Source organism: Podarcis erhardii (assembly GCF_964252035.2).
Source record: "Podarcis erhardii genome assembly, chromosome: 2".
NCBI classification, from domain to species: Eukaryota; Metazoa; Chordata; class Lepidosauria; order Squamata; family Lacertidae; genus Podarcis; species Podarcis erhardii.
The window spans coordinates 66759365-66785729 of NC_138498.1; the positions used below are offsets into that span (position 1 = coordinate 66759365).

The 26365-nt window shown below is 41.9% G+C and overlaps 1 protein-coding gene and 2 long non-coding RNA genes across 3 annotated transcripts in view; 2 read left to right on the top strand and 1 right to left on the bottom strand.

Moving 5' to 3' along the window:
• Nucleotides 1-465: 465 nt before the first annotated feature.
• Nucleotides 466-3719, top strand: LOC309336136. Its single transcript, XR_014153907.1, has 2 exons — nucleotides 466-776; nucleotides 3525-3719. It is a non-coding gene; the product is annotated as an uncharacterized lncRNA (long non-coding RNA).
• A 1357-nt stretch (nucleotides 3720-5076) lies between these two features.
• On the bottom strand, nucleotides 5077-6150 carry LOC309336135. The gene is made up of 2 exons (XR_014153906.1): nucleotides 5589-6150; nucleotides 5077-5513 (listed from the first exon to the last, which is right to left on the bottom strand). It is a non-coding gene; the product is annotated as an uncharacterized lncRNA (long non-coding RNA).
• Nucleotides 6151-11202: 5052 nt separating this feature from the next.
• Nucleotides 11203-26365, top strand: part of SGCD (sarcoglycan delta) — a 394603-nt gene continuing 379440 nt past the window's right edge. Inside the window, exon 1 of the mRNA XM_081851583.1 lies at nucleotides 11203-11964. The gene's annotated coding sequence lies outside the window, so the exon portion shown is untranslated. The remainder of the gene's footprint in view (nucleotides 11965-26365) is intronic.

Genomic DNA, 26365 nt, shown 5'->3' on the forward strand with positions numbered 1-26365 from the left:
GCTGACTTCAAAAGCAATTTCGATTAGTATTCAGGGCAGTCAGGGGGTTGAATCCAACAAAGTCACTATGTTTGCACAATGGAACTTTCTCTCTCTCTCTCTCCTCCGCCTGCACCCACCAAATCTGCTCTAAAGAACTGGGGAAAACCCCAGACTTCATTCAATACAACCCAAGATCTCCTGGCAGGAAAGTGAAAGTTCAGTTTCTATCTAGGCACCAGACACTGGCTTGCTGAGGCATCTGATTGTTCAGGAGAGAGGCATGGGGCAGCACTCAGCTCTTCCTCTAGTGACCCAGTTCCTGACACAGGGTTCTTGTCTCTGATCTCACACCTAGCAGCCTTTTGAAGCACCAGATAGTGTGTTTTTCTTCCTGAGTAGCTAATCAGGATGAAGATCGCTTGAAGTCTCACCAGGATTCCAGGGGTAGAACTGTTAGCCATAGGAACCCCTAGGTCATAGTGGACACTGTAAATAAGTGAGTTGAATAGCATGGAGGTAAACAAAAGCACAGCAGAGAGAGAGAGAGAGAGAGAGAGAATGAAAGAAAGCAGTTGACTATTTCTTTCCTTTTTACGAAATTAATCCGCACACACTCATATACATATGCACACACTTCTTGCAGCATGCAAAACATGACTCACCAGCATCAGGTGTCCTGCTGCTATGTTAGGCAGATTAGTAATTTTATGGTGGGGGCTGTTCTCCTTATATGGTATCTCAAGAGAAGCTTAAAATAGAACTTGTAGTGGGATGTATACAGTCAGCTTCCAAAGGTAAGAAATTGAGTTGGTCTCCTTAATATGAGTCGAGTTCTTTTTTAATGGATGAAGTTTGCCTTAGCAGTTGATGGATAAGCTTTAGCTGGAATGGGATTGTGCATTTAGGAGTGCAATTAGCTGTTTTCAGCTTGCTGTATTATTGGAAGAGAGTGATCAGCTAGTGGAAATCAATGCAATTCACATGCAGCCACAGCCTAAATGAACTGTGAATTGTACACCTTAACTAGAAAGGTGTTTTGTTTTTGTTTATTTGGCCAAGTGCAACATGTTCTAAAAGAGGAAAGGCAATAGGCAACTGCTGTGACATAAGATGCTATAAACAGTTTCTGGACATTTACTGTAAAATGCAGAAAGTGTGTAGTTCTGAATCATCTCCAGCACTAAACACATTTTTCTTGAAAAGCTATGGGATTTGCCATGTAAATATACTTAGGAGTAGGCTCTAAACCTTGCCTTTTCAGTGAAAGTTGCCAATATAGGACAAATGACAACACATGGAAAATTACATGGCGCAGTGGACAGTTTAACTTTTTAAAAATCTCATAAACTTAATGACTTGCAGGCGATAATCAAAACAAAATCCTCTCTTATTATAGGCTTGCCTCATTTCCACTGATACAATATACCCTTTTCTTTGCAAGACAATTCTTATTTATTTTGAGATGTCTTGACTATGCTCATATTCTACAAAATTTCATATTAGGATTATGAATGAAATACAGTTATCTGTACCCATAAACTCGCTGAAATAAGTACCTCTTAGTGTAATTCCATCTCAGTTCTACAATATGGAACACTAATATTTGCCTGTCTTATAAATTTGGGGTAAATATTTCTGTGATAATGCACGCAACAAAGTGCTGTGAACACATAAAAACACTGTATAAACATATGGATACGTTTGTAAAATACAAAGCTGGAAAGAATAAAGTAAACTTGGTTAGAATTGCAGCACAAATATAGGAACTAATCTGTAACCCTGTTTCTGGAGCTGAACTAATTCCTCAATATTAAGGGCATTGATGGGGGGTGGAGTATGAAAGATATTTGCAATGGAAATGAAGAAAAAGAGATAAGTGAAGACTAGATGGGTTTCATAGCATGAGGCTGCTGCTGTTTTTCCTTTGAAGGAAGCAAGCACAGCTCAGTTAAAAAGACATGGGTCAATATTAATAAAAAAAACAAGCCCATCCATTGGGAAAGATTGTTATTTCATAGTTTGCATTATAGTAAACCATTATTTCGTTATAACTAAAAATGAGCATATCGCTGCGTATACTCACTTCAAATGCAAAGAAAAGTAAGCACTAATATATGGCAGATACTGGAGATTGAAGTAGGATTGAGCCAAACGGGGGGACCATTTCTGTGAATATTTTGGTTCCCTGGAAAACAATGCTTCTTTAATCAAAAGTGTCACTGGGGAGGAAAGGGAGACATCTCTGTTGCCAAGACAACTGAATAGATGCTTCCTGTTTTGCTGCATTGCATTGCACTGCAACGAAACGGGTGCAGCAAGTTAAGGTGTGTCCCATGACTGAGGCATCTCTGCTGTGAGCATCAGCTCAGTTTCTTTTGCCAAAGGGATGCAGAACTAATGTGGTGTCAGTCAGACTAGAACCAAGAGCTCCTGGATTCAAATTACCGGTATTATCCAGCTAGGACACTCAATGAGTGACATAATGCCAGCCACTCTCTCTCAACCTAATCTACTTCATGAGGGTATTGTGAGAATAAAATGGGAAGAAGAAATTTACACTCTGCTCTGAGCTTCTTTGAAGGAAAGCAGAATACAATGATAATAATTTATTACCCGCCCTTCATCCTAAGGTCCCAGGGCAGGTCACAACATTAAGCCCCATAAGAAAATATTAGTTCCATAATCTTAATCTTATAATCTTGTAAATACTTAATGTAACTTGGGGGAAATCCACCTTTCTTTGCCCACAGTGACATCATTAAATTACTTGGCTATACAGTGGTACCTAGGGTTACATATGCTTCAGGTTACATACGCTTCAGGTTACAGACTCCTCTAACCCTGAAATAGTGCTTCAGGTTAAGAACTTTGCTTCAGGATGAGAACAGAAATCGTGCTCCGGCGGTGCAGCAGCAGCAGGAGGCCCCATTAGCTAAAGTGGTGCTTCAGGATAAGAACAGTTTCAGGTTAAGTACGGACCTCCGGAACAAATTAAGTACTTAACCCAAGGTACCACTGTATATTATAATGATGTCATCAGCATGTGGAACTACACCAGGCATAGGCAAATTCCCATCATCCCTGACCACTGGTCCTGTTAGCTAGGGATGATGGGAGTTGTAGTCCCAAAACATATGAAGGGCCAAGTTTGCCTATGCCTGAACTACACTGTCTAGATCAGCCTTTCCTTAAAAGTGGGTCTCCATAAGTTGTTGCACTAGGATCCCTATCATTCCTAGCCAGCAAGGCCAGTGCCTAGGGATGATGGGAGTTGTAGTTCAAGAACATCTAGGGAGCCAAAGTTGAGAAAGTCTGGTCTAGACTCAAGGGGATGGTGCCAAAAAAGCAACTGAAATAGAAAATGCAGTAGCTGGAAACAGTTATACACAAAATTCAAAAGAAGTACATTGCTATGTTGCCCTGTAAAAATAAACATGTGAAAATTTGGCACAGCCATTTTCATGAGTCAGCTAAGGAGTACATGGCTTCTGCTATGACTGTTCATCAGCATTTTGCTGTCTAATAAAATATTTCCTCCCCAGTAGGTCTGTGTATTGATCAGAATAACTAGAAAGCATGAGATCTGCTGATGTTTCCAGTGTGCCTGATTCCAGTGGTTATAGTTTTATGATCCTGCATTTTTCTTCACTAATCAAGCTAGAGATGACACAAGACAAGTTACCTTAAAGAACTCTTTCTTTGCCGTTGCTGGAAATAAATTATGACATGCAATCTTTTTAAGTCCCCCATGTGTTTTTTGTTGTGTCCCCAAATCTAATTCAGAGTATTTCCTTGAGGCCTGACCTGTTTCTGTTTAGCAGAGATTTAATCTTTTAGTTTGTGAGTACAAGCTGTTGACAAAATAGCATTCTTATATGTTGAAGCAAGGCCTAGCAATGAGAGGACATTTTAATAGTGTAATGCAGAATAATCAATTCTCTTTGAGGGCACAGATCAATCCTATCTCTGTCTGGATAACCATCACATGCAAAATGCATAATCATGGAATGGCATAACAATTGTGGGAAAGGGTTGGACCTACTGTTGTAATGTAGTTGCTAATTCTGAGCTATGAACCAGGAAGTTGCTGTTTTAATGTATCCTTAGCTGTACACCCAGTTGGTAGCCAGAAGAATTCTTACAAAAAGTCATGTTGTTTCTGATAGCATTTGATTCAAATGTAAAAGTTAAATTGGCCATCTGAGGCGGCCTTCTCCTGGAAATTGCTGGTGTTGAATCCTTTTGTTATCTTATTAACAATCTGTTATGCACAGCAAACATCTTTCAAGAAGCAGCTCTTAGCAAGTGCTCCTGTTGCCAGTATAGTCCAACCAAATCATAGGACAAGGTCTCTAATTATGTAAAAGAAAACAGATGAGATCAGATGAACCACCAAACGAATGATCTATGTGTCTTGGATCTTTTGTTTGATTGGTTGTTTATCTGTTTAAAGTAAAGGTAAAGGGACCCCTGACCATTAGGTCCAGTCGTGACCGACTCTGGGGTTGCGGCGCTCATCTCGCTTTATTGTCTGAGGGAGCTGCCGTACAGCTTCCAGGTCATGTGGCCAGCATGACTAAGCCACTTCTGGCAAACCAGAGCAGCGCACAGAAACACCCTTTACCTTCCCGCCAGAGCGGTACCTATTTATCTACTTGCACTTTGACGTGCTTTTGAACTGCTAGGTTGGCAGGAGCAGGGACCGAGAAATGGGAGCTCACCCCGTCGCAGGGATCCAAACCACCAACCTTCTGATCGGCAAGTCCTAGGCTCTGTGGTTTAACCCACAGCGCCACCTGCGTCCCATTCATCTGTTTACTTTCCTGCAAAAACTGATGTGACAGGATTGGAGGCATGGAGGCATGTGGCAGAAGTCAAAGGGTTTGATCAGCCAACATCTTCCAAGCTAACATCACTAACGCAATTGAGAAGAACAAGGATATACAGTGGTGCCCCACAAGACGAAATTAATTCGTTCCGCAATTTTTGTCGTCTAGCGAATTTTTCGTCTTGCAAAGCACGAAATCCCATAGGAATGCATTGAAAATCAATTAATGCGTTCCTATGGTCAAAAAAAGTCCAAACAAAGCCAAATTTGGTACAACAACAGTTTATTAACTGCTCTTTAAAGTCACACATACTGTAAAGAGCAGTTCAAAAATTGAAGGGAAAATAAATTAACTTTATAAACATGACAGAAAAACATTTAAAAATCAACAAAGTGTACAGTACATTTTCTAAGACTCTGGGGGACCACTCGAAGAAGGCTCCTCTTCCACTCTTTGCTTCTTGGTCAAGAACCTGTCCATAGTCTGCTGCTTTATCCACCTTTTCAGCAGCTCCCTGAAAGACGACATGACCCTCGTATCATAAAAGTTCCCAGCGTCATGTGCCACGTGCTTCTCATGGTGGTGTAGATCTGCAAAAGTCTGCACCTCCTTCCACTTCTGGCAAATGTCCCTCAGTCTTTCGGAGGACAGCCGTTCCTCAGTTGCTTCCTCCTCTTCCAGTGAGGCCTGCTCCTGCGCAGCCTCTGCCTGCAGAACGTAGCCCTCCGTCGTCACAACCTCCAGGAACTCCGCTGCAAAGTCTTCAGCCGCAGGAACATCAGAACTGGCAGCCTCTCCATGCCTGACCACACTGTGGATGCCAGATCTTGTCTTGAACCGGTCAAACCAACCTCTGCTAGCCTTGAAGACTTCTGGCTCGGCTGAGGTTCCTGGCTGTTCCCGGATGAGGTCAGCGTGCAAGGCCTTGGCCTTCTCACAAATGACGGCCTCAGACACTGTGTCCCCTGCACGCTGCTTCTCTTCTATCCAGATGAGCAGCAACTTCTCGACCTCCTCCAGGACAGCTGGGCGGTTCTTCACGATCCTGGTGACTCCCTTGGCTGCATCAGTCGCCAGGATCTTCTCCCTCATCTTCAGGATGGTCCCGATGGTCGATGGGTTCCTGCCGTACTCCCTGGCGATGTCCGTCACACGCATTCCGCCGTCGTGCTTCCAGATGATCTCCTTCTTCATTTCCAGCGTCACCTTCTCCTTCTTCCTCTCGCCGGCCACCACAGCAGCAGTCTTCTTGGGTCCCATGGCAGCACAGCTCCTACCTCCGTAAACTCAGAAACAGAAAAAAAAATCAGTGATGTGCTTCAAACCCAAAAAATACAAAAGCAGCCAGCCACCCATCACACAGAAATTAAAACCCAGAACCAAGGCCTTGAATCCCAAGCACCCCAACCCCAAATCCAAAATCCAAAAACCCCCAAAAAAGTTTTAAAAGTTTAGCTTACCAAATGGATGAAAGAGAAGTTCTGGAAAAGCTTCAACAATCAACCACCGAAGTCCTCAGAAACCTCAAATGGCTGCAAAATAAGTTTAGGAAAAGCTTCAAAAATCACCAATGTCTTCAAAAACCTCAACTGCTCCCACAGACATGCACCAACCCACCCACAACACAGAAATTGCAAACCCCTCCCCAACTGCTCCCCCAGCCCCTCCCCAACTGCTGCAAACCCCTCCCCAACTGCTTCCCCACCCAGACAAAAAAAAATTTCAAAAAATAACAACATGGCCAGCACTCAGAAATTCAAACTCAGAAAATTTTTCAAAAAAAAACAACCTGGCCCAGTGGTCACAGAAAATCATAAAAATTCCCCAAAAAACCCCACATGGTCCCAGATTTCTGCAGAAACCTCCCCAACTGTTCCCCTAGCCAGCCAGCACTCAGAAATTCAAACTCAGAAAAAAAAATTGAAAATAAACAACCATGCCTAGTGGTCACAGAAAATCATAAAAATTCCCCCCAAAAAACCCACATGGTCCCAGATTTCTGCAGAAACCTCCCCAACTGTTCCCCTAGCCAGCCAGCACTCAGAAATTCAAACTCAGAAAAATTTTCAAAAAAAATCAACCTGGCCCAGTGGTTACAGAAAATCATAAAAATTCCCAAAAAAGGCCCACAAGCCCCCAGATTATCGCAAACCCCTTCCCAACACCAAGTCCTTGAATCCCAAACACCCCAACCCAAAATCCAAACCCCCCCAAAAAAGTTTTAAAAGTTTAACTTACCAAATGGATGAAAGAGAAGTTCTGGAAAAGTTCTGGAAAAGTTTTGGAAAATCTTCAAAAGTGAGCAAAGTCTGAGAAAAGGCTACCAAACCACGTGCTAACAGTTGCTCCTCGAAGTCAAGTCGCAACTTCAGCTGCTCAAGCTAAGCACCCTTGGTTTTAACGGTTTTTACACAAAGGAAACAAAGTCGCGAGATGTTTTCGTTTTGCGAAGCAAGCCCATAGGGGAATTCGTCTTGCGAGGCAAATCGCGGGCGAAAAAACCTTTCGTCTAGCGAGTTTTTTGTCTTGCGAGGCATTCGTCTTGCGGGGCACTACTGTATATTACTTCAACATCCTCCTCCAAAGCATTGTGAGTGGAGAGCCAGGAACAAACAGCATGGTCTGACAGTGACTTAACTGCTGCTTACCCGGATGGTACATAGAGAGGGCAGAGCAGTGATGGGGTGAGGGCTGTGCATGAGCACTGCTGGGGCTAATTCAGCACTCCCACTTGTGTGCCTACACAACTGCAACCTTGCTGCCACCCTACCCCCCCCCCCATCACAGTAAGCAACAGTGACAATGCTGTCAGGAGGGCAGTGGCACAGCACTGGCCAGCTGCTCCTATTAAGACCCCCAGTAAAAACCACTCCCCTGATTATAAGCGAGACCTGTCAGTCACAAAACAGCTATCCTTCCCTTTTCTCTTCACCCTGGCATTTTCAAGCATGGAGAGAAATGCTTTTCTTTTAGCAGACATACTAACCCTATTCACACATGTGTGATGCCAATAAAATGTTTGATGATGATGATTACTCACATGCAGGGCATATGTTTACACAAGAATGGGAACATATTTTTAGCCCCATACTTGACTTTGCATCTTCTTCCTGGAGCACTCATGAATTGCATGCAGCTATCTGTAAGGAAAGCTCAACACCTCAAGGCTCCTGTTTGTTGGTAGGAGTTCTGCATTATAGAGACACCCCACAACTGAGTGTCCCAACTGCAGGGGCCCTTACGGATGCTTGTGTGCTAACTTTTCTGCGTGAATAGAACTAAAACCTTGACCTTATCTCTAAGTCCACATAGGTGGTATTCTACTAATGAGCCCTGTGAGCACAATAATTTCTGCTTATGCGACAGGACTTCCCCTCTCCCCCATGCCCTTCCCAAATCTGCTCCCGAGGTTTGAGGAAACCCTAGAACAGAGCAGGTGCTTGGGGGGAGGAGAGAGGGAGAAGATCCTGTTGTGTAAGGATAAATCCTTGTGCTGACAGAACTTCACCTTAGTGTTTTGTTGTTATGCAAAAATAATGCACATATAGACTCTTGTTTGCATCCAAATTACTGAAGCAGCACAGATTGCTTCAGAGGTCCTCAATTTGGTTTGGGGCACTTCAGAAAGACTCCACTTCACTTCATACTCATACTCCACTTCAACTCATTCAAGCCCTAAATATGTCCAAAGTGGTCTACTTTGATTTGTATTTATCCAAATCTGTGGCAAATCCCTAGTATCTAGAACTTGCTACACAGAGGTGGATCTATTAAATCACAGCATTTCATATTGAGATACTAGTTACATCCTGATCCCTTCACTATAATTCAACAGTCCTACAGTATCAATGTCATGAGTATTGTCATTGCTATAGTCAAGGTTTATCATTGCAGTTATTGCTTCATAATTCCCATCCTCATATTAATATATTTTCTATATCATAATTATCAACAAAATTGGGTAAGGTCTTTAGGATATGAATGTGGAATCCATGTTGTTATCATTCTAATTGTAGGCATGATGTGCAGGAGATCAACCATAATTTATGTTATTGCGGAAAGTTACCAAAGCTTACAAACATAGTTGGATGAGTAATATTGGACTCTACAAAGTGGAAGAGGAGACAAATCCATTATTCATTTACTTGCTAGCTTGTAAACTGGGCCAAAAGTATTTGTTTCAGCTGTGTTAACATTTGTCAAGTTCCCCTGGCCATATGCTGTGCAAACGAGCCTTTCCAAGGCTTCTTGTCCCAGACAATTGTATTCAAGGAAAGGTGTTTTTCAGTTCCTTAAAATCTTTCCTTTTTTGTTTTTGTTTTTTGAGGAAAGAAGAATTTAAGTGTTCCTAGCAGAGGCAAGCAATCCGTAAAACTCTTTCTAGATTGACTCTGTTAAGGTTGTTCAGGTCAGATCAATCAGTTTGCTGGCTATTCCATTCCCATTGTCCTGAATGTACAATGTGCTAACGGAACAATTATAGTTTCAGCATCAGCAATACTGAAGACAGCACTGCTGGACTATTTTTCAGTGACAATGCATGTCACTGAACTATACACAGTTGGCTGTTTCCTGATTTGAACCTAGGAACACATATAAGGTTGTTTCCTCTTTAGTTACTAATTTGGTAAAGCCATAATTCCACCTCACCTAACAGCTATCTCTTCCTTCTGATTGCTAAACATTTACTAGTACAGTACACTCACTTTAATGTTTCATCTAGTCCAACCCCCTGCAGTGCAAGAATCTTTCTCCCAATGTTGGGCTCAAATTCATGACCCTGAGATTAAGAGTCTCATGCTCTATGGACTGAGCTATGATTTGCATCCAATGTGTATTAAGTGCTAAGTGTTTTGAGCAGATACTAAACAGAAGAATTGTCTGACACATTTAATAAACTATCCTTTATATCTGGTATGCTGCTCTAAAGAACATATTATTAAAAATTATAAATAGCATCAAAGAGAACAATGTTATTTTAAACAGTTTGGTCATGGAAAGAGATCTGATAATTTATAGACATGCTACCCATTATCTCTTCCATTAAACTAGCACAGAAGTTGGCTTCAGAGGTATTACTTAATTTTATTTCTGGAAATACAAGTTCAGAGACAAGGCTGTGCTCAAGTCTGCCTGAACTAAGTGATGCTCTAAGTGCTGTTTGTGGAAGATGACAGTGTAAAGACTTAATTGCCTGTAACAGGCATCCCACAATAAAGAGTACCTTAAAAGCTGGGACCAGTAAGAGAAAACACATCATAACAGCTGTTCAAAAACCTGAGCAAATAACATGGTCTCCACCTTGCACCAAAAAATTCCCCATGGAGGGTCCAGGCACCCACAAATGTTGGTGCCAGGGCCATTGATTCTGCATGGCACCCATGGTTCCAGGTGCCCATGGTCACGGGGCCAAGTTGGCACTCTTGCCTCCAAGTGTTTCTATTTTCTAGGGCCAGCCCCAGATTTACAGAAGCCACTTTCCTGGAATATCCTGCTTTTCCTTAGGACATCTCTATTTTCATCAGAGAAATATTGGAGGGTATGGTAGGTCGTCCCTGTTTTCATCAGAGAAATGGTGAAGGGTATGGAGGTATTCGACCCCTGAGCCATCTGAAGGCAGTATTGTATAGGGAAGCATTTTAATGTTTAATGTTTTATTTTGCTTTTATATATGTTGGAGTGGCTGGGGCAACCTAGTCAGATGGGCGGGGGTATAAACAGTAATGTTACTATGTATTATGGAACAGGATGTCGGAGGAATGTGGGGAGGATAGGCAACATATGGTCGAAACAATGCTGTGAAGTAGTTTTCAGCGCTTAAAAAAATAAAAGTTAGGCTAACATTAAAATGGCAAGAGCTGGACTGGTAAGTACGCTGAGATAAACTTAGTCAAGCGCTACCATATCCCGTGCTTGTGTTATTTTATTTTACTTTATTTTATGAGGAAACCCTCGCCTCAGCTTCCACGCGGGCCGGTGAGCGCGCGCGAGATTAGCTTGAGAAAAAAAAGGGGGCTCGCCAGGTGTTTCCCTTTGCGCGCGGGCGCGCGCACGCGCTGCGGGAAGGTAGCGCTTCGCTCCTGCCCTCAGCATCTTGCAGCTCGAGGGCCGCGCCGCTCTGTCTCTCCTCAGCTGCTTTACTTCGCAAGGCTCCATTGGCGGAGCGGGATTCCTGGAGTTGGCAGCGAGGGAAAGTCCCGGTTCCACAGCGTGAGGCAGAGAGCAGGCGCGCGCGCGAGAAAACACCCTGCGCCGCCCCTCCCCTTGCTATTCCTTGGCCCTTTGGCGCGCGCGCCAACACACACACACACCCGCGCGGAAGACGCGGCACGTGGGAGGCTCCGAGGAGGCTCTTCTGTTGCTGCCGCCACTGCTGAGGTAAGCTTGGCGTTCAAGCCGCCGCTGCCAACGCTGAACTTCGCCAGGAACCCCGCGAGCACGAAGCGAGGAGAGAGCACTGGAAGCGCCGGCAGGGGAGGGCGCGCGGCACGAGGGAGAAGCCTGGCAGCACCGAAGTGAGGCGGCGGCGGCGGCGGCGGCGGGAGGCTCGGTGGTGAGGCGAGCGGGAATCTCCCCTGCCTTGCCTTTCCTCACAGCTTGCCGGCCAGGCGGCGGCGGCAGCTGCTGGATGTGCGCTCTGCGGCGCAATGCTTCGCCGCGCAGGGAGGCGGCAGGATCCGGCTGAGTCCGGCACGCGCTGCTGAGCTGAGGCAGGGTGCCGGCGGAGGGAGCTCCGTGTATGCAGCACCCGGCGCGGAGAGGATGCCCCGTCCTGCGCGCGCCTGAGGACTTCTCCCGCCGGGACCTGGCAAGGCGAGTGCTGGCCAGGGGAGCCGTGGCCAGGCTTGGCTGCCCCGGCTTCGTCCGCTGCTGTCCGGCGGTGCTGGCTCCACAGCAGGAGGCACCATGATCTCCTAACCGGCTCGGGGGAGTCTGGCTCGCTTTCTCTTTCTTTCTTTCCTCCCCCCACCCCACCCCCTCCGTTCCAATGGAATTACCCGCCACCGCCGGCTGGAGTTGGAGCTGCTGAACTCGTGTTTGCTGGGCGAGCTCCAGAGCGCCGGCCAAGAAAGGAGTGCACGTTTTGCTCCGTCCTGGATGCTTTCAGAGGGGATCGGCTGGAGCTTGCAGAGCCTCGAACCACAGAGGTGCGGTGAGTACCTCGCCTTGAGTGGGAGGAAGTTGGGGGGGGGAGGAGGAGGGATACAAGGCTCTCCCTATTCCCCCCTGTAGTAAATGACACACACCCTACAAAGGCATACACACTTCGAGCTAGATCCTAGTGCATCCATCGTGTTCCTGCTGTCCAGTTGCACTAAGTTTCTTGGGATTTGCAGTGAGGGCGCTTGGCACATTCTGGCGTGGTGGGTACCATGAAAAGAGAGCAAAAACTGTCTTCCTGCTCTACCAGGCGGCTCCTAAAGCCGTGTGTGTGTGTGTGTGTGTGTGTGTGCGCGCACGAGTGTGCTGGAGTGTGTGGCTTCCTGATTTGCATTCCAAGAGGGAGAAGCGAGTCTCTCATGAGCACTGATGGGATGTTGTAATTCTCTGTGGTGAACGCCATCCAAAGGCATTTTCCAGCAAGCCTTATTCCCAACTTCGCCCCTTAGAGGAGTTTGGAAACAGTCGTCCTGGGTTTAGATGACTGTGTCAACAGCAGAAGTAAAAAGCTACATGTATAGTAGGAGTACAACAAGTCCATGGTCTGAAAGAGAGGTCATTGCATTGGTGAGCAAATCAAAACTATCACATCGCTACCAGAGTAAGGGAACTCTTGACACAGGTGCCTTTCCCCTTTTTAATTTGAAAAGGCTAATCCAGGTGAAGAGATTCAGGCAGTGGTTCTAGTTGCTAGCCATCAACAAGTGGATTTTATTTTTTTACAGATGAGCAAAAGAGCTTCCTTTCCAGTAGTGTGCCTGGTTGAGAAGTGTCATAGATTCAGGCTGCATCTTAGCAGAGGCAAATAGAAAAGCGTGACTTGCCTATCTTTTTAGTTGTACTCATATATGTGCTGTCTACAGATGCCACATTTCTGATGGTGCACTGCTGTGAAACAGAAAACACTCAGCTGAATCTCTTTAATTGTCTTGGAAGAGTGACACAAACTTTGGGGCAGCCAAGCTGCCATTTAGATTGAAGGGATGGAACTAGATTGCAGACAAGGAGTTTCATAAGTGTATGTGTGTGTTTTCTTGCTTTCAGAACAATGTTATGCCGCAGCAGTAACCATTCTTGGAAAATAATAGCCTTTCTGTCATAAAATCTCTCAACCATGAATTGTAGAAGTCTGAATTGCTGACCATGTTTTTGATAACACACCTAATAATTTTCTGATGTTCTGCTGAAGTTGTAGTTGATTCAAGAAGATTGCATGTGAAATGTAACACCAAGAAAGTGTGTCATAGTCTTTTCTTTATTGTTGTTGTTGTTTGGTAGAGTAGCATAGTAAAGAAGGGAAAATGATACAAAATACTGATTTGTAAATCAAAATCTCAAAACATTTAGGGCTTAAGTATAAATATGCTCAGGTCAGTTCATTCTATTCTAGCATTTCTGGATTTTTGCTTTGTATTTCAGCCATTGTCTGTCATTTTAAAGCATGACAAGATCTATGTTGAATTGTTTTGGTGAAATCTTGCCAAATGGCTTAGAAAGTACGTATAATGTCAGCACCATACCCAGGCAGCAGATACCGTTATTGGAATAATAGTGGTAGAGTACTCTTGTGGAGTAAATGATTTGTTTTCACCGAAAAGTTGTAACAAGTGTAGAAATCTTGTTGCACACTTTCCCTTCAAAGAGTCTTGGCAATGCTCTGTGAAGGAAGCACCATTCATGCTGGTTTTGTGTTAATTCTTCAGCCCATGACCATTGTATTTGGTTAACAGAGCAATCCTAACCCCTGGTTTGTGCTGCTGGAGGGCTTAAGAATAAGGTGGGAGTGTTCCTGTGCCATGTTGTGCAAGTAGGGAGGGTGGGCTCTGCCGCCGTGAAGGCTCTCACTGTACCTGCCGGAACTGTGGTAGAGCACACACTACTGCCAGTGCTGTTCCGTCATAGCCCCCTGCCCCCCCCACCAAAGGAGCATAACCGGGGTTGTGGGTGCAGCAGGGCTGCCAATGGATATGTTGGACCCAAAGCTGACATACGTATTTCTTGGACAGGAGCTGGCATTGCAAAAAATAAAACAACTGCCCCCACTTTCTGACCTGGATGGTATGAGTGGTAAGGCTTTAGGTCTTCTACTTTGTTCTTCCCTGATGCTCATGGTCTTTTAACTACTCACTAAGTTTCAGAAGTTATACTGCATTTATCAACAAAGGATCTTGGCTCTATTTCACAACTTTACACCCTGATGGATCTTTGGATGAAATCATGAGTAAAATACTATTGGCAAGTAAAGTGTTCAGTTGACTTTGAAGTCAAAATGCAAAGGAGTGGTTTATCTTTTTTATTTTTGTAGAGTGGCTTAAGCAGAAGTTGGCTAACTCATCTTTTTTCCTTTTGCCTCAAACACCTTTGTTTTCTTCAGGCTCAGTTCTTGAAAAGCCCTTTGCTTTTGGAATAAGGACTTGGGCATTCGTTCACAATTTTAGAAAGCATTATATATTTGTTTTAAAATGTGTTGTAGCCCTATCCTTGATTGTTCTAATGTTTACTCAGTAGGGTTTATTTAAAAATAGTTGTGCATAAGATCACAGCCTTAGACATTGAAGATACTCATTATTGTAACTGATCCCTTTTGTTTTGGCTTCACTGATTATGTATTGTGCATGTTTGCTGTGAACTCCCACTGAATTCAGCTGCATATACTTCTAAATAATTATGTTTAGAATGCAGACGTAGTTATAGTTCCAGCGGAACAGTGGTGCCTTCCTGGGTGCAATGACACATTGCCCATGTTGCAGCATTGATGGAAGTATTTGGAGGAATCCTTACCAATAATCAGACATAGATTGCAGAACTGGATGAATGCTGCAGAAGCATTTTCTCTACCCAATCTCCTATCATCTCTTTCCCAAAGATTCTGTGACTTTAGGCTGTTGCAGTCAGAGTGGCGATAGCACACTCCGTGTTGAAGGCTACTTCTGTTGACATAGCAGAAAAAGTTAAATGTTTAAGCTATCATTGGGCTCACTTGAAGACTGGCTAGTCATAAACGTTTAGGGCAGTTTTGTGAAATGTTTTCCTTGCCCAGTGCAATGTGGTGTTTATGGTATAGTATGGCAAAAAGAAATGGACTAAATTCTGCTTTACATCTGTGAATATTAATCCTCGGCTACGCTTTCCATTAAACAAGCAAATGATCGTGCCTGAGAGCTGATTCATGCAGCCATTTTTCATTCATCCATTTCTAGCCAAGTTTAAATCCTGTTGGATGCTGGGCAACCTTTAGATGAGTCGTTCTAAAATAGAGAATGACATACAACAGACAGCAAGCTGTATTGGCAGCAACAAGGTCTTAAATCTCAGAAAAATGATTTAGGCTGCGGTCATATGCCCATGTAATCCACTGGGATTAAGTGGGATTAAATTCAGTGGGATTTACTTCAGAGTAGACATGTAGATTATTGTGCTGTTACAAATTAACTGATTAGTCAGATACCACAGAATTTAGGATAGCAGGGATTGATATTGAGCATATTCAAAACGCATATCCTTAGAATACCAATTAGGACCTAGGAACATTTGGTTGTAAATCCTATAGGAATTTGTTCTCTTTCTTCAGCCTTTCCACTTTTACTGAGAATACGGGCCTTTAATCACTTCAGTTACGAAAGCTCAAGGTCCATATAGATAACTGAGGTTTGATTGATATATATTGTGTTCCAGGACCCATTTAGTAGTGCTGCATTGTTCCCCAGGCTTTTTGTTTATACATTTTTTCAGTTTTCTGTTTACACATCTTACTGTTTCCATCATACATTACACAATGGTGTGGGTCCCCTCTTCTTTGTGGTTTAGGATGAGAACAGGCTCCGGCTTGTGGGCTGGATCCTGACATCCCACACGAGCCATTTTGACTGGGTAGGGCTGCTGACCAGCAAGTCACAAACTCTCATATTGCTGACAGGTGATACAGTGTAAAGAAAATCTCAACAATTTTGCAGGAGCCAGTGATGCAAAAGCATTTACAGTTTGGGGTAAAGCAACTAATGAACCAAATTGGCACCTACGTCAGATCTAATTTAGCCCATGGCCTGAAGGATCAGCACTCATAGCTTAGGACAGGCATAGGCAAACCTGGCCCTCCAGTTTTGGGACTACAACTCCCATCATCCCTAGCTAACAGAACCAGTGTTCAGGGATGATGGGAGTTGTAGTCCCAAAACATCTGGAGGGCTGAGTTTGCCTGTGCTTGCCTTAGGATATGGAAGAATGGTAAGATGAGCGTCTCTTCCCAGAGGTGGTGAGTAGGTTTTATTGAAATGCCTCATATAGAGGTATCTTTTTTTGAACCAGAGTAGGACCCTGGTGAGGCTTCATCTTCAGAGAGATAACAGCTGTGCCTGTGCTTTGGAGTTAGCATGATTTAATGTGGCTTGTGTGAGGGGCTACAGCTGAGGGTTTTTTGCTGCTAATTCTGTACAGGTGGTTGTATTTTATTGTTCAGCTCTATTAATGTGCTTTGTTAGTAGGCTGTTTAATATTTAGTGCAATTTTGAATTCATTGGAATGAGAGGCTTTTGATGGCTTGATTGTTAGACTTATTTAAACTTTACTGAATTGTTCGAAATGAAGTGCTAGAAATGAGATTTTATCTTTTTGCTCCATGCTGCATTCTTATTAATGTATTACTTTGCTGTGTGTCTAGATTCAGTCTCAGTATTTTATTTTATTTTGCTGAGCTTTAGTATGAATTTTTAGTGGATTGTCTAGCCTTAGTGTTGTTGGCATGTCTTTGTCTATCTTGAAAGACAATGGAGTGCATCTGGGGTGTTCGTGGAGTCAAACCGCTGCATTAGCACCACTGAAGTGACCTTCCTGAGGTGCAAGTCTGGGCAGTGTGTATGGAGGTCCTAGGCTGCCCAGATGACAAGACCCGCCAACCCCCAACCTTGCTGATGTGGTCCAAAGGAAATCAGAGCAATACATTTGGCACTAGCATGGCTATAGGAGTCACCACAAGGAGCCGCCCAACCATCTTAGGGACTCTACTCCAGATTTGTGTAGGTTTTACTCTTTCCCTTAGTGTAATACTGAATTTATTAACATGAAATGTTTTCATGCATTTGTTGAAATATGGTCTGATGTTGATATTTCGCCAATATATTTTGAAGTGTTAATGAATGGTATTGGAATGTTGCTCTTATAATTTACCAGGAGTTGCTTTGGGTGTGATTTACCAAGAAAAGTTGGCATACAAATAAACTTTGTATCTAATATGTTAATTGATTTTTAAAATGTAACAGCATTCAACAGACATATTCTCAATTCCATCTTCCCCATTTTGGTTTCCATATGTTAATGACTTGAACTTCAGATTTGGGACTAAAAGAATACATTCTCATTTTGCTCATGGATCAACCATATTTCCAAATAGTATACTAGTGGATTTTGGAAAACAAAGGAAAGAGATAACTTGAAAATTGTCCACATGTCATGCTTTTTTCAGAACATCCTGGATCTATACTCAGAGGCCCATACGAAAAACCCACACCTAATGATTTTTGTAATTGTTTTTACAATCAATTTCAATTTTTAAAATTATCTCAAAATGTTTAGTGCAGGTGGATGGGATTCACCTGCCCACCCTCATCAGTAGAAGTCCTGTGCAAGGACTTCCACCTGCGCAATGGGGCTTTCCCCATCTCCTCCCCCCAGCACCCCCTGACCTTGGTTCACAATGGTGGTGTCAGGTATTGTATCATCTGAAAAACAAGAATGCTTGCATAGACAGAATGATTGAAAGAGTGTTACTTTCCCTATTTGAAGGGATAAAGGTGACCATGAAAGCTACAAAGTTATCTACAATAACTAGTGGGAAGGAAGTGTTGCTTCCCAATAATTTAGGGGATACATATAAAATACTGTAGCTCATCTTAAGAGTTGCTGCAAAGGGAATCCCTGTTCTTGACCTTGTGGTAAGTAGAAATCCATTTGCTCTCCACCACAAGAATGAGTTTCAAACCTTTACTGGAAATAGTTTTAAAATAGTTACATTGAAATTAATTACTTTTTAAATTAATTAATTTTAATTCTTTAATAATAATAATAATAATAATAATTTATTTATACCCCGCCCATCTGGCTGGGCCTCCCCAGCCACTCTGGGCGGCTTCCATAGAAACCAAAAATACAGTAAAATATCACACATTAAAAACTTCCCTGAACAGGGCTGCCTTAAGATGTCTTCTGAATGTCAGGTAGTTGTTTATCACTTTGACATCTGCTGGAAGGGCGTTCCACAGGGCGGGCGCCACTACCGAGAAGGCCCTCTGCCTGGTTCCCTGTAGCTTTGCTTTATTGTAACATTGCTTTTTATAGCAAACAAGCAATGTGATTCAGACTTCTTTTTAGTCCTTAACACAGGTCAATAAACTTTTCTTTCTTCAGCTCCAGAGGGAGATCCTAAGCAACTTGCTTGTTCATCATCACTGAGCTTTAAGGGCTGACTTAGAGCTAGGTTCTCAGGTTTCACCTTCCAGAAGAGAGAACTGTTTGGGTTTCTGGGATGAGTCATCAATTAGCATATTCCAGCCTCTCTTTGCTGCATTTACCAAGAGACAGTTTGCCTAGTGCAACCCACTTTGCATAACATTTTAAATGCAATGCATTCAAACGTAGCATTTTTTGTATATTAAACATAAATTTAACAGCTCAGTGGTACAACTCACATTTTGCATGTAGGTGGGTTGGGGCATCTGATTAGCTACTTTGATAACAGGATATTTGATTAGATGGGCTTCTGGCATGATCCAACAGGGTTCTTATATTCTTAAGACTGCAATTTGTTCAATTTCCATTATAGAGGTTATTCTTGTGACATCGGGATTTTTTCATGTTTGTCAATTCAGGAAGTTCAATAATTATTCTCTATAATATTTAATTGATAGTATGTTGTACTGTGACTTGTGTAGAAATGCCTCGTGAGCCATGGGCTTGCTTGGAAGTCTTGATTCTCCCAAATCATGACGTATCGTGCTTCTTTTTCCCCTGAGTGGTTGCACTTTCTGCTCCCTGTTGAGCAATAGCCATAATTTACCTTCAGTCCAAATTGGCAGGCTGCATTTAGCGCTTACGCTCCTAACCAGAATTGGAAACCATGGCCTGATTTATTTATTTTTAATTCTTTATTGAAGGGCAAGTGCTTTCCACAGTCTGCCAAGCAAGGCAAACTGTGGCTAATATTAAACTGGAAATGGGGAGGAAAGTCATGGGTAGAATGAGAGTGCATATAGTTTGGAGGATCAGCCTCTGCCCGTCACCGGATCAAGAATGTAAATTGTTTGTGTACTAAAATACTAAGTGACTGGGTGTGCTTTCTGTACAAGAAAAGTTCCTCCTTCATCATAATCAACTTATTCTGACTGCCAGGAGGAATGTGTATGTCACTAGTTCTTGTATGTCATGGGTAGCTGGTAACAAAAAACTGAAAAGACAGCAAGCTTTAACAGGGCTCAGTTTTAAAATGAAAAACACTTATTCCGGCATTATTAAAATAGTAACTGACAAGCTGTCTTGTGTCCCCACCCGCACCCCGAAAGTTATTGACATGTTACTTTAGGCAGTATTGATGGCAAACTTTGATTTATGACGAAATTGAAAATGGTTAAATTCTTATTTTAGGAATAAATAGAAATGCTTGACATCGCTACTCTTGCAGGCTCAAAGTAACTAGCAAATAATACATTATTTTTATTGTGATAACTGACATTTGGAAATAAAATGTTTATGCACCCGAAACTCTTGCAGTCTAAACCTTCTGTGGTTCATTTAAATGTTGAAAAAATGTTAAGATGGACAGGTTTAACATTACAATGGTAGAGAGGTCATGTCCAAGTACATGTCTGATGGCATGGAGCAGTGTTTCTCAACTTTTAAAAACCCATGCCCCCTTTTAGCAAACATAAAATCCCATGCCCCCCCCCAATTATTTTCTTTGACTTTCCAAACAGACTTTCCAAACAGTGACTTTAAATTACATTTAAAAATTGGGTGTAATAATAAAAATGAATCAAAGTGCTCAATGGCTTTGAGGGAGAAGGTCATTTTTTCACTAGAGCTGCCAAATTATAGGAACACTACTTTGATCCCAGGGACCTGGGTGGCGCTGTGGTCTAAAGCACTGAGCCTCTTTGACTTGCCGATCAGAAGGTTGGTGGTTCGAATCCCCACAACGGGGTGAGTTCCCATTGCTTGGTCGCAGTTCCTGCCAACCTAGCAGTTCGAAAGCACACCAAAAAGTACAAGTAGATAAATAGGTACTGCTCCAGTGTCAAGGTATACAGCATTTCTGTGCGCTGCTCTGGTTTTGCCAGAAGCGGCTTAGTCATGCTGGCCACATGACCTGGAAAAACTCTGCGGACAAACGCCAATGAGATGAGTCTTCTGTGACTGGACTTAACTGTCAAGGGTCCTTTACCTTAACTTTTACTTTGATCCCAGCCCGCCTACTCACTGGCATACCCCAGTCTCAAGAGGCTCATAACTACAAGTGTTGTGTTGCGATGGAAAAACAGGGCCCAACTGTCTGTGGAATTATAATATGTCACCAAAGGCTGAGTGGAGCCCAAGACCGGCTTTTTAGTGTTGGCTGCAGAAGAAGGAACACAGGTTAAGTGGAAAGGAACAAAAATGTGGCACTCTTTTGCTGTGATTTTGCTTTGTAAATTAATGAAAGTGAATACAAATAAATGAAAGTGGTGTTTTAATTTTTTATAGAAAATTGAAAGTGTTCTAAGGGGAAGGTAGAAGTCAAGCTCTTCTCAAAATGTCAAGGAATTCTTATCACAATAACTGTCGTTTTCACTCTGCTTTTCATCTACACACACACACACACACACACACACACACTGAACTAGAGCAAACACACAATGTTTGATAAAGATTGTGCAGCAGTTGAAAATATTTTTAATTACCTTCATAAGTAATAATGGAACACACAATACTTTTCTCTACTTCTTTTCAAACACCACATTCCTTAAATAATAGTGCAAAATTTGTTCATAGGTTTGCTGCTGTTGCTAAAGAAATGTCCTTTGCATATTTGATGCTCCCTTGTTAGAAGCAAACAGCTATCATATCCAACTGATTATAATGGCAAGAGAAACACCGTCATAATGGGTTGGGTTTATTCACTACTGGATAATGAAATAATGAGTGTTAAAATTATGGCTGTTGAGGGCTGCAGCTACTGCTGTTTGAAGCACAGTGGAATGTATAGGATGAATAGGCATTCCTGTAAACTTTGTTTGGCTAAGAGTTAATTAAAAGAGAAATGCTTTGAGCTGTGGACTCCTTTCTTGATAAAAAGCATTTCATAAAACTCTGTCCCACTCCAATAATTTCTGAAGTCTTTGAAAGACATGCATGGGAAAAGCTTTTCAATTGAGGCTTGCTACCAAAAATAAGACTTAAAGCTTCATTCTGAAAACTGTAGCATTTATATGTACAGTATAGAAAATTGTGACAACACTTCTTACAGTAGGAAAATCTGTAAAACCAGGTATGAAAGGCTTTGCCTAATTTGGAAAATAAGGTACAAGGGATTTCAAAGTTGGCTTTTCTGTGTGATATTGTAGTGAAATCAGCTCCTTGCATATTCAGTCCTCTGGTGAAATTCAAGTCTGTGCAAAGCTGCAGTGTGTCACTTAAACCTTGTTTTCCTGGTCCAAGTTGTGTTTTAGGACAGGCCACTAGGATTGGAATGAAATTCTCATCCTTGTTAACATTGTCAGGGCTTGGAGAAGATTTAGCTCCAAGGTTAGTCATATAGCATGGTCTCATGGTAAAGATCAATGTGGAAAAAAATGTGTATCCAGCTGGAAAGTCAAAACTTTCTTTTGAATATAAAATAAGATGATTAATATGGACCATATTGCATGAATGATACAGGAATGACCATTATCTAATCTCATTTATATATCTCTGCAATCAAGTTATGACTGTTTGAGCTAAACTGTGCACTCTTTTATGCAAAAGTTTATGTAGACGTTTAAATGATATTGTTAATTGCAATATTGTAGGACATTGAAATGGATGTGCAACATATGTATTTAATGATAGGGTGCCATGAGATTCTCTCATCAGGAAACCCCATTGTTAATTGTAAAGCACAATGTCTGCATGAGAAAACAATCTCTTCATAAATTTGAAGACACAGATGTGCACCATAAATTGACCTTTCAGGGGCCTAGTGAACATTTGGCTGTTGCAATCTTCTCGTTGTCAATTTCCCTTGCTATTCAGGTTCATTGGTAAAGGCTTGGGACTAGAGTAATTGCCACAAAATTATGTTTGTTGAAGATGTGATTGCAAGTCCTGGTACCACCTGCTACGTGTATTACATAATTTCCCACCCCCCACATGGTTTTTATTCATTTCATTTTATTAGATATTAAAAATCAGTGAGATTACTTTGAGAGTCATCTGCCCAAACTAGTCTCTCTCTCATATCTTATTAATGAGAATCAGGGCCAATATCAGTAATGTGGCATGAAGCCCCACATGCTGTTACAAGCTTTAATTTTACACATAGCCTAAACCTCAAAGTGATTTTGCCTTCGTTTCATGTTAGAAATAACAAGCTTTTTGAGAATCTCTTTCTCCTCTCTTCTGGAAAAAAAAATACTTCTGAAATAAAAACCACTGACATCTAATGATATCATCATAGCTTAGAAGGAATGTGTATCTTGGAGACTTTTGTGGAAATTAGCAGAGGAAGGGAGAAATAATTTAAAGTAACACTGTCACTTATACTATGTTTCTACCTGGTGACCTGGTGCTTTCATTTCTGTGAGAAAATTAAAATATATGTTTTGTATTAATATGTTCGGATTATGTGTGTTGCTTTGAGGGGAGAAACAGAATTCCTTAATTTCAGGCAGTTGTGAAGAATTTGCATCAGATAGACTCTGGCTTGGACTCCCGACTGGGCTTCCATTTACAGGAGTGTTCCATGAGTGGAATTGTGGTCATGTGGTGCTCATAAGTCTGATCCCCTTGTGACACACCAAAATCTGTTCTGAAGGGTTGGGTCAGCAAAAGACGCTCTGTAAGGTTAAGTGAGAATTGCTGATAGTTGGTTCTATCCTCCTGCCACAGGGATCCTTCATGTTCACAGATGCCCAGTTAGGATGCAAACCTATATATGCAATAAACGAAGAGAAGAGAAGCAGGGTATATTTAGTCATGGGGATTTTTGTCTTAGTCGTCCTAGTGATGGTACTAGCACAATTTGACTAGACAGCCACCCTCCAACACATGGAAGAGAAGGGGGACAGAGCTAACATGCACCAGCCACTCTTTAAGTACAGGTAATTTCCCACTCTTGGCTGTCAACCTGAGGAAACCTGATGTGTAAATGGTAGCGCTTGTTTGCAGAGGACTTGTGCATCTTCAATGAACAGAGCATTTTGTTAGGGTTTTGCTTCTTTACCCACAAACATCTGTGGCTGTGTAGCTTAGTTGAGTATCACTCCTTGTCATTTTGGCTTGAACAGAGAACCTTGGAGACTAAAAGTGTATTGCAGGTTTCAATAATTTCACCAATACTGGTTATTTAACAGAAAGGTAGAAACCATATGAAGAGAAAAGCTTGGTGGAGGCAGTCATAATGCTGCAAGGTCTCTGATCATGGTACCTCTTATAGGTGCCAACTTGCATAAAATTTTACCCCCTAATTATTTCATGGGAGGGGGCAAAGGGCCCCATAGAGTTGGCACCTCTGGTACCACTAATCCTAAATGTTGTACATAACCATCATGACCAGTGACCATTGTTGAAGTCACTCCTGCACACATGTTCTCACTTAACATTTCTTATGCTGTGATCATGGTAGCATACCGACACCCAAGTCAGTTGGTTGAATTGGAGATGTCTGGAATAATCACAAAACTTTTAAAGCAAATTTAAACTGCTTCGTATCCCACATTCTTAGCAACAATTATGCTGAGTGGTGTTCCATAACCTCCCTTCTTTATTTATTTTTTAAAATGTTCAACTTACAATGCTATCAGGGCATATCCTGTATTGGCCTGAATATAAGCCTCACTTTCCCCTCAAATTCAGACTGAAAAGTTAAAGTGCAGCTTATATTCATGACCTTATGTTATGCGGCCAGGAGTGTGGCACAGCGGCGCCCGCCTTGTGCATAGTTCCCCATTCTCTCTCCCACAGCCGGGAAGGGATAGAATGAAGAAGGGGAAAGGCCCCCAGCAACACAGCGCAATTCCCCCCCCCCCGCCAGTAGGCAGCCAGGAGCAGGGAGGAGTGGAGTGGCTTATATTTGGGGGGGTTTTTTTCTCCCCCCCTCCAGTTTTAAAGGTGCAGCTTATATTTGGGTGCAGCTTATATTTGGGCCAATACGGTAGTTTATCCATATTGAAAGAATGGTAAAATTAAACTACCAAATGTCTGAACTCATTAGGACTATTCTGTCCCCATCAACCTCTGAAAATAGCACTTCCTTAGCATAAACTCCATTTTGGGTTTTTTATTGTTATTAAAGCACTTGAAGAGCACCAGGATTTGTCTGAGAAAGTTTCCAGCATGGAAACAACAGAAAGAAAGTCTTCTGACCACCAATACACAGAAACACTAGATAAGACAAGATAACAACTGTAAATTTTACATGTGCAAAAAATGTAATAATGAATTAAAACAATACAACTACAATAATAAAACACTACTCACATAAAAAACAAACTTCTCAGTAGTCAACTACAAGTGACAATCAACTAGTACATATGATGTTCTCGCAAAATATTGGTGGATAGAATAAATATAGTCTCTTGATAAAGGCTGTGAATAGTCATAAGCATTCTAATGAAAATAACTACTGAACATAGCTAGATTTAGCTGAAAAGTTTTATTCAGTGACATTTCTTAACATTCAGAATGACAACATCAAAATAAATCCAGAAGTTGTAGTTGTTCAGACTTATTTTTGTTAAATTGCATATTGTTTTAAATCATACTTCTAAGATTGCTTTTCCTTGTACTGTATTCTTCCTTAATTAAAAAAAACAACCCTTAATCCTTCTGACTGAAAATGGCATTTACCATGTATTGCAAAAAAATAAATCTAAAACCCTCCTCCACTCAAACAAGTAGATCTGCATGTACTCTGGTGTATTTTAGATAAACACCTAACAAGCAAATATCTGTTCAAAAACAGAATGATTCAATTTAAAATAACCCGTAAGCTTGTCCCGTATATAAATAAATGAATTAATGTTCATAAAAAGCCAGTTTTTCATTATAAAAGGAACACACCATATAATACAAAAAAATGCAGTGATCTTCTGTGCAAGCTAAGGGAGCCTCTCATTTCAGCCTGTGAACAAAGCCTGCTTCTCTCTGGTTCTGAGAAGAGCAATGACCATCTGTCCTGGGCAGGGAGGGGAAACTGATGTTGGACTCTGCTCATCACAGCTGCTTCCCCAAGTCTTGTCCTCGTAGCCTTGAGGATAAATCTTTGGGCTTACATAAGGTGATAGTTAAACAAGGATTTTGATTTGCATATCAAGCAATATCATTCTGTGGTGTCTGAATTCCACACTTTTCAGAAATTGGTTCAAAGAGATTTGAATGCTGCCTTTGGCAATTTCCATGTAAATGTGACTTGAAGCAAGGTTCCATTAACTAATTGTTGGCAGTTTGGCGGAAGTAGGTCACTGGACTTCTTGATTCTTGGATTCTAATCTGTTGCTTTAAAAAAAAAAACTGAGGCACAAACTGAATACATTATATGTGCTAGTTGGTGGAAAGTATCACCAATTGCCTCAGGTCTCCCTCGGTTTCATTCCACTTGTATAAATAAAGAAAGCATTGCACTGGTTTTTCACGCAGCAGGGCTGATATTGGCAGTGGCACCTTGTTAAAATGAAGGACTGTCTATCTTATTACAGATAATGCGAGACAAACTACATTTTCTGCTTTCTGACAATACACTCTGCAGAAGATAAGGCCCTGAGAGAGTTATGTGTGAGTTTACAGTCCCTTTAATACCGCCTCTTGAAAACTGCAATATTTTAAAGAGTATTTTTGTTTGGAAAGGAAGGAATTGGAAAATGGACCTGAAATAGGAGAGTTATTTCATATGATAAACATGCCAAGCAGAGAAGAAAGTTCAGTGAAATCTGTGTTCATAGGGAACAATATCGTCAAAGTGATTTGCACTATGAGGATCCCTAAGAATTTCTACCTTTAATTTAGTACAGAAGCATCTCTTTTACTAGAGCATTGTTACTTTTTCAGATGGGTGTTGCAAGGCTTTCTTTATCTTTTATAGTAAACTGGCAGTAGCCACATGAGTCAGTTAGTCGACAGATGACCCCAGCTGTGACTGCCCTGAGGGTAGATACACCATCCCCTGAAGCATCCTT